Source organism: Psittacula echo (genome assembly GCF_963264785.1).
Source record: "Psittacula echo genome assembly, chromosome: 24".
Taxonomy (NCBI): Eukaryota; Metazoa; Chordata; class Aves; order Psittaciformes; family Psittacidae; genus Psittacula; species Psittacula echo.
In genome coordinates this window covers 5,028,693-5,037,599 of record NC_137759.1, presented here as the reverse complement: position 1 = coordinate 5,037,599, position 8,907 = coordinate 5,028,693, and positions in this window count along the sequence as shown.

The window sequence follows — 8,907 nt, the reverse complement described above, 5'->3', positions numbered from 1 at the left end:
GGGCCCGGCCCGGGCGGGACAGGGGCCGGGACTGGGCTGGCGCCTGCAGCCGGGATCGGGAGGCCGGGCCACGGGGGCGGTGGGATAGCGATGGGGCTGTGACCTCCCGGCTATAGGGCTGAGGTAGACCCGCACGATGGGGCTGGGGCATGGCTGTGCCCCGCTATAGGGGAGAGGGCTGTGGGACACAGCCAGACTCCACTATAGAGGGGGGATCCGCAGCCCCCACTATAGGTACTGGAACGCAGTCAGGCCCAGGCTATAGGAAGGGGGGCAAGACCCCGCTACCCTGGGCTACAGGGACTGGGACATCCCTTGAGTATAAGGGAGGGAGCAGGGCTCTTCCTCCCCAGCTATAGGGGCTGAGAGACATTGGCTGGGCCCCAGCTATAGGGTAGAGGACTGGGGATGTCCCCATGTGTGCAGGAGAGGGTGGGCAATGCTCTTTGCCCTCCCCATCTACAGGATGCAGCCAGCTCTACCCCCCATAGCAGGAAGGGGACTGGGGATGCCCATGCCCAGCTCTTGGGTCCAGGACCCTGTACCCTGTCTATGAGGGGGACCTGAATGCCCCTCGGGCATTTCTGCTGTGATACATTGAAAGGGGACAGATTAAGGTTAGATCTTAAGGGTTAGAATTGGATGAGCTTGAAGGTCCCTTCAACCCAAACCATTCTATGATTCTATGGTTCTATGATGCTCTGGTGTCTCCAGCTGGAAGGAATTCCCGGCTGCAAACTGTTCCTGCCGCTCTTCAGCAAGCCCTGGATGTCGCTGGGGTTTTAACCATGGCTGTTGTTGTGACCCAGCCTGTCACCAGCCTGATTCAGCTCCGACTCACTGACCGTGGGGTGCCCAGCACAGACCCCAGCAGGCAGAGCACCCATTGCCCGGCTGCGCTGCGGCTCGGGAAGCAGCCGGGAGCGAAACCCCTGGGAGCCACCGCCAAGCTCTGGATGCTCCGGATGCTCTTGGATGTTCTCCCGCCATGGCCTGGAGGACACGGGCGTGTGACCGCCAGGTGGCGCCAGTCTCACACGGCAACGGGGCCGCGAGCCCATCACCGTGCATCCGGTCACCCCCCGTATGTCCATCACCGACCGGTCACCCTCCGTGTGCCCATCACCGTGCATCCGGTCACCCCCCGTATGTCCATCACCGACCGGTCACCCTCCGTGTGCCCATCACCGTGCATCCGGTCACCCCCTGTGTTTCCATCACTGACCGGACACCCCCAGCTCCCTGCAGCCCTGGGTGGTCCCAGGGCCCCCCTCTGGAACTGGAGCCCCTCTTGGCCAATGCAGGTCCCCAAGGCCAGGTTGGACACAGGGCTTGGAGCAAGCTGCTCTAACAGAAGGTGTCCCTGCCCGTGGCAGGGGTTGGAGCTGGAGGAGCTTTAAGGTCCCTTTCAGCACAAACCAGGCTGCTTTCTATGACTAATACACGTTGTCCTATGATGCTCTCTCTGCACCAGGGAGGTTGCTCCTGGCTGACACAACCAGAGTTTCTCCCTTCCCTGCTCCACTCTCCCCTCGCCCCCAGAACGGCTGCAGTCACCCAATGTTCTCACTGCCACAGCACCCAGACATGCTCTGGAGCATCATCTCCATCTGCCCTTGAGCCATGACAGTGAAGAGAGGAGCTGCCTCCACCTCTGCCCGCTGCCTGGCTGCGTGAGCCCTCTCTTCAGCATCTTCTCTGCCCGGGTTATCTAACAATTATGGCAGAGCCTTTAAATGTCACTCCACTAAAGGGAGCAACGCATCCAGAGAGGGGAGAGCCGGGTGAGACAGGATGGGAGAAACAGGAGCAAAACACCATTGATTTCTGGCCAATTATCACTTTTATCAAAGCAGCACAATTAAAGGATGAGGACACATTTCCAATAGCCTGTCTGCCCGTCTGAGACGAGACACTGGTTCATCAGCTTGGCCAAACACATCTGCACGCACGCAAGTACTTCATGTCCGCACACGCGTGCCCATGTACGCTCGTAGCACATGCGTGTGCATGCAGACGCAGACGCGCCGGCGGGCTGGGCTCAGCAGCGTCTGCTGTGCTTGTTTTCCCTGTGGAGTTAATCTCCCCAGCCCGCTGCAGCCAAGATGTGGCTCCATCTGGCTCTGGCAGAGCCCTGTGATGGTGCAGGGCTCTGGGGATGGTCAGCAAAGCCCTGATGGAGGCTCTCACCCAAAGAGGAGGTGGAGCCACAAGAATATGACCCATTTCTCATCCTTAGGGTCCTCTGTAAAATGTCTTCTCTCCATGTCTTCATCCCTCTTTCCCCCTGCTCCTCCCCACTGCCCCAACACACAGGGGCTGGCTCCAGCCCTGCTGCACCCAAGGCTCTCCCATTCTGCCCACTGGACACGTGCCCTAAGGGTATTTGGTTTCTTGTGCTCTTGCAGGATGAGGGTCGGGGTCACACAGCTCTGAATTACACCATTTACATCGCTGCTGGCAGGTAGCATTTGGGACTATCAAAGTTTAAAATGTGCCATGGCCCAGTGTGGCAGTGCACAGACAATAGCCATGGAGTGGGCCTTGGGATGCGGCAGGAGCTTTGCCTGTGGTTCACAGCATCAGGAGGGTCAGATGCTTCCACCGCCAGAGGCAAACCCAAATCCAGGATCAATTCCTGGCAGGGACAAGTGGCAGGACAAGAGGGACATTGACAGGCCAAGGGGAATGGCTTTAACCTGCCCAAGGGGAGACTGAGCTGAGCTCTTAGGCAGAAGCTCTTCCCTGTGAGGGTGCTGAGGCGCTGGCCCAGGGTGCCCAGAGAAGCTGTGGCTGCCCCATCCCTGGCAGTGTTCAAGGCCAGGTTGGATGGAGCTCGGAGCAAAGGTTGCTGTGGTTGAGCAGACCTCAGATCCCTCCTCCCAGCCCTGCAGCCTTGTCCATGGGGGCTCTGCCAGCCCAGAAGATGCTCCCAGAGGAGTGGGGAAGGAAGGAGAGTGCCTGGGCTCAGGCTGTGTTGCATGGGAGAAATGGAGATGTTGCCTGGTTAAGTGGAAAACCAGGGATGCTGACAATGGCAGGAGCCCAGTGCTCCCTGCCTGGAGCTCCACACATTGCCCCTTCCCCAGGGGAGGAGCGGGACCTGAGCCCCAACACCCTGCCTGGCTGCCACCCATCACCGCTTCCCTCTCCTGGTCCACCCCTGCAAGAGCTAACACATTAACCTAGTGCTGCACCAGCCCCTGGCCGCAGCGCCCTGTGCTCCCTGCTTGCGTGACACACATCTGGGGAAGAAGAGAGCTGGGAGGGGGGTACAAAAGCCTTTTAACAGGCTCAGTGGGTTAGAAACCCCCCTGCAATTACCACCTTCTCCTTGGCCAGCGCAGACAAAGGAGACTCTCCGGGGCGCTGGGCATGTTCCTGACAAACCCACCGGCATCGTGGGAGCCAGGAGGCAAGAACAGACGCGGGAGCCCTTTCAGACGCTGCTATTTGGTTGCAAACTGCTTAATTTCCTGAACAAAATGATATTTTTGTTGTTGTTGTTGTTTTGATGGAAGGACAGCACTTTTTTGGCATGGTACGATCCCAGGGCTATTCATCCGTCGCCACAGCAACGAGCTCCATCAATGGCCATCCGAGATTGCGGATGATTAGAGACAACATGTAAAAGGTGGAAGACGCTGGGCACCTCACAAACCTCATCTTCCCAAATGACTTGAATTATCCTCATTATTTCTCCCCAGCCAATTCTCTCCCCGGTCTGCGGGAGACATCGCTCTTATATAAACACGGGAAGAGCCGAGTTATGAGAGCAGGTGAAGAAGAAGGGAACGGTCCCTTCTGGGTGAGGACTGACCTGGAAAGCTCATGACATGGAGGATGAAACCCTCTGAGACGCTCAGGGAGATGAAAACCTCTTCCTGTGCCTGGGGTGGCCATCGCTCAGGCTGCAGTGAGGCTGTTGGGGAAGTGGGAGCGCAGCTGAGATTTGGGATGGGTTGGCCACAAACTGTGCTTGGCCCCAGCCCTGCAGGACCTTGCACCCTCCTGCGGCTCTGCCTTGAGCTTTGCTGCTCCATCCTAGGGATGAGGTGGGGAGCTTCAAGGGCCTGTAGGGACAGGCCAAGGGGAATGGCTTGAACCTGCCAGAGGGGAGACTGAGCTGAGCTCTTAGGCAGAAGCTCTTCCCTGTGAGGGTGCTGAGGCGCTGGCCCAGGGTGCCCAGAGAAGCTGTGGCTGCCCCATCCCTGGCAGTGTTCAAGGCCAGGTTGGACACAGGGGCTTGGAGCAAGCTGCTCCAGTGGAAGGGGTCCCTGCCTGTGGCAGGGGTTGGAGCTGGAGGAGCTTTGAGGTCCCTTCCAACCCAACCCATTCCATGATGCTATAATTCCATGATTTGAGTCCATTTGCTCTTGGAGCACTTCAGGGACCCAACCCATCACCACCACATGTTTTGGGGATAAGCCAGAAGGAAACGTTGCTGGAGCCCAGCAGAGGTGCACCCCATCCCAGCAGAGGGGATTCCCACAATACCAGTGTCCATGGGGCTGTGCTGGAGCATGGTACCCATCAAACTTTAATGCCTGCCTGCAATATTCATGGTGCTTTCAATGGCAACCCAGGAATTGCACTGAACGGCCTGAATATTTCCTGGGTGGCTCTGCACCAGGATTTTGGGAGGGTTTCCTCCACTGCTGCCACCACATCCCCACCCTGCTGTGAAGTCTCAGACGTCCAGCGTGGAAGAAGGGTGATGATGCCCTGATCCACAGCCAAAGAGTCCCATAGCAGTAATCCAGGGTCAGCTCCAGCGCAGGAGGAGCAGACGTCCTGCTGGGAATCTCTGCTCCAGGGGGAAGCAGGAGATCCTGGGGGCAGGGTTGGGGTCTCCGATGTGACCTCCCAAACCGCCTTCAGTGGACGTCCCAAAGCACTGTGTGGGGTCCATCACGAGGGATGGGGACACGGACAGCAGCCGTCCCCATCCTGTCCTCCCTGCCCACTGCAGGGCTGTCCCCATGCTGGAAGTCCTTCTTGCAGGGACAAGTGGTGGCACAGGAGGTAGCAGCCGCTGGGGTGCTGGGGTCCAGCTCAGCTCCCCGTGGGGGCATCCCGCCATAATGCAGGATCCTGACCCAAATCAGGCCCCCAGGCCCTGCAGCTGGCCTGTGGCAGGGCAGTGATAGGGAGCTGATGGCAAGAACACATTGCCTAGAGCAGCCCCTTCTCCTCCAGCCCCCTTGGCTGGGGACCTGCTCAAGCAGCTTCTGCCTTTCCTGCATTTGGGGGACTGCTGACGGGGGCTGCCTCTGAAACCCCCTTAGATGAAGCCGGGGAGGGCAGCAGAGCCCCCACATCCCACGGCAGGGACAGGGATGCTGCAGCCTGACTGGGCTCAAGCACTGGTGTGGTTCTGATGATGCCCCAGAGCCCCTGTCTCTGCCTGGGCAGACCCCATCATCGTGCACGTCCCCACCTCACTCTGTGCCTCAGTTTCCCCACTGTACCCTGGGGATGAGCCAGCCCTCAGGCATTTTGTAGGGAGCTAAGGCCACCGTGCAGGGCCATGAGCAAGAAAACAGGATACGGGTGGGATCCTGACCTCCACCAAGGGACAGACCCCAGCTCCGAGCACACTGATGGGAGAGGTGGCCAAGGAACCCATTCACCCATCGTTTTCTCCATCAAATGGGAGGAGCAGGAGCCTGGGCCGGGCACCCCAGGGGCCAGCACCAGTCAAGATCAGCTTTGCCTCCCCTCTCTGAAAGGATGCTGGAGCCTGTCCTTGAAGCAGGGGACCAAGGACCACTGTCACCTCCCCTGAGCGGCTCCAGGGGAGCAGGGACATGAGCAACGGCCCTGACACAGGAAGGTGACTGTCCTTGGGGCAGGGGTAGTCCTCAAGTGGTCCCTGTGCTGTGTTTTGACCCCACGCTCCTCTGTTGCTGGAGCTGGCTGCCAGCACAGAGTCACTGCCACCGTTCCCCCCGCCACGGTGTCATATTGGATGTGGGATGCTGACACCTCCAAGCTGGGACATTTGTGCCCTTGGGGGGGGTCAGATGCTGGCTCCTGGCTTGGGCTCATCCCCCTGCCATTGGTCCCCACCAGGTCTCCTTGCTCAGGGAGCACACCCGGCTGGGATGCTCACCCTGAACCCCCCCATGCTCCCCGTTTGGGTCCCATGCGCTTGCCAGCAGTCCCAGTGCCCTTGGGGATGATGGCCACCACGAGACAGGTCCTTTGCAGGGAGCCACAGCTCTGATCAGGCTAAATTAGAGCTGATAATCAACAGCAGGAGAGGAGATCAATAAGGGAAGCAGCTGGTGCTGCAGCTGGGGCCACCCATGGCCAGGCCGGGGCCCCTCCTGCTGCTCTGGGGGGCCTGTGGAGCCCCTTCTCTGACACCCTCCAGTACCACAACACTGGGTCTCTGCTCTGATCCCACATCCTCAAAGGAGGATGGAGACGCACATGCAAAGGCTTAGCCGGCTCCCACAGGGACCCATCACCAAACTGGGGATGACGGCAGAGGGCATCCTGCAGACCCCAGGCCATGCGGGCGATGGAGACAGAGCCGAAGCTCCAGGCCTGGCAGCTCCAGGGTGGGCGAAGGAGTTAACTCCTACACTGAAAAGCTCTTTGCCCTCATCTCGTCTCTAATGGAAGAGTCATGTTGGATTACGGGGAGGCGCGGAGCGAGCGCCCTGCCTGCCGGCGCCCGGCCCCGGGGACAGCCGGGGAAGCCATGCGGAATGGCAGATCTGGGCCACTGTGCCAGCGCCGGCGGGGGCCACGCCACGGCGGGGACCACGGCCAAGGACGGGCACGAGGAGCCGGGCACAGCAAGCGTCCACGAGCGTTTCTGTCCCCATCCGCGTGTCTCTGCATCCAGCCACGATGCACCCACGGTGCCTAGGGATGCTTTTCTTCTCTTCCTAACCAGCCCAGAGAAAATGGGGTTCGGAGGCAAGGACACCCTAAACCCTCGTAGCACAGTGGCTTCGGCAAGCAGCGGGGCTCCCTGTGCCTCCGCCACTGCAATCCAATAGCCGAGGGCAAGCGATGCCCAGGCGCTGGAAAAGTGGGTCAGGCACATTGGACACCATGTGCTTCGCCTCCCCTTCCACGCTCCTTATCGCAGCCCTGATGGTAAATAAACCACCGGTCTCCCCAGCAACCCAGCGGCCGTCACGCCGAGCCGGGAGCGGAGTCCAAGGTGAGCCGGGTGCTGGCGATGGAGCCACAGCTCATCCCAGAGGATGAGCAATAACCCCCAGAGCATCGGCACAGCACAGGCAGCCGGGAAGCACCATCCCAGGCACTGGTGCTGTGGGTTGGGTGGGAAAGACCAAAGGGATCCATTTCTTGGTGTGATGCTGCCTCTGCAAAGGGCAATGAGTTCCCCAAAGCCGCTCAGTGGTTGTGGCAGAGCCTGAGATGGGAAAACCCTGGAAAATGGGAATCTTGCGGGTGAGCGTGTCTCTGAGCTAGGCCCCCTTGGGTCCCCAGCAGCAGGAGCAATGGCTGAAAGCATCAGAGCATCCCTGACCCACTGACCCACAAAACCCACATCCTGGAGGGGCCACAGCCTGTATCCTCCACCTGAGCATCTCCCTCCCCAGGTAACACCAGCACAGGGCTGGGCCCCCATGACCCCCCCCTCCAGCTGCTTAAATCAAGCAGAGCTCTTTGTTTTCTGCTTTCATATTATTTAATTCTCCTCACTTGCACTGCAGGGGCAGTGGCTAAGCCTGGGGCTTTGCTAAGCTGGGATCGTATTAAAAGAACAGGGCGGAAGAGAGTTCCTGGTGCTAAGCTGCTTGTGGTAACAAAGATGGATTTAAGGAAACTGCTCCCATAGCGATATTATTGCCCGAAAGCACCCAGCCCAGGGGAAAGCAGCCGGGAATGCAGGAAAGGCTCCGGGCTGGTCCCTCTTGGGATGCATCAGCACTGCAGGGCTGGGGGGTCTTGCCTACAGGGCCATAGCTGGGGCTGGGACCTGCAAAGGCTCTGCAGAGGGATCTGGACCGGCTGGATCCATGGGCTGTGGCCAATGGGATGAGGTTCAAGAAGGCAAAGCGCTGGGTGCTGCACTTGGGCCACACCAACCCCATGGAATGCTCCAGGCTTGGGGAAGAGTGGCTGGAAAACTGCTCATGGGAAAGGAGCTGGGGGTGCTGATTGATGGAGCTGAACAGGAGCAGCTTGTGCCCAGGCAGCCAAGGAGCCCCCAGCATCCTGGCCTGGATCAGCACCAGTGCAGCAGCAGGGCCAGGGCAGGGATTGTGCCCCTGCAATGGGCACCGGTGTGGATGCACCTCGAATCCTGTGTTCAGTTCTGGGCCCCTCACTACAAGAGAGACATTGAGGGGCTGGAGCGGGGCCAGAGAAGGGCAATGGAGCTGGTGCGGGGCCTGGAGCACAGTGTGATGGGGAAGGGCTGAGGGACCTGGGGGGTTCAGTCTGGAGAAGAGAAGGCTCAGGGGGGACCTGATGGCTCCCTACAAGTGCCTGAGAGGAGGATGGAGCCAGGAGGGGCTGGGCTCTGCTCCCAAGGAACAAGGGATGGGACAAGAGGAACCGGCCTCAAGCTGCACCAGGGCAGGTTTAGATGGAGCTGAGGAACAATTCCTGCCCCAGAGGGTGCTCAGGCATTGGAACAGGCTGCCCAGGGCAGGGCTGCAGGCACCGTCCCTGCAAGGGTTCACACCCCGTGGAGACGAGGCCTCAGTGCCATGGGTTAGGGGTGGCCTTGGCAGTGCTGGGCACGGTTGGACTGGATGAGCTTGAAGGGCTTTCCCAACCCAGCCGGTTCTGTGGTTCCACGGTTCCATGCCCAGGCGAGGCAGGCAGCGGTGGGAGCTCACCTGGGCTTTGGCTGCATTAAAAGCTGAGTCCTCTGGCAAGGCTTTTTCCAGAGCAGCAGCCAAAAAGGTG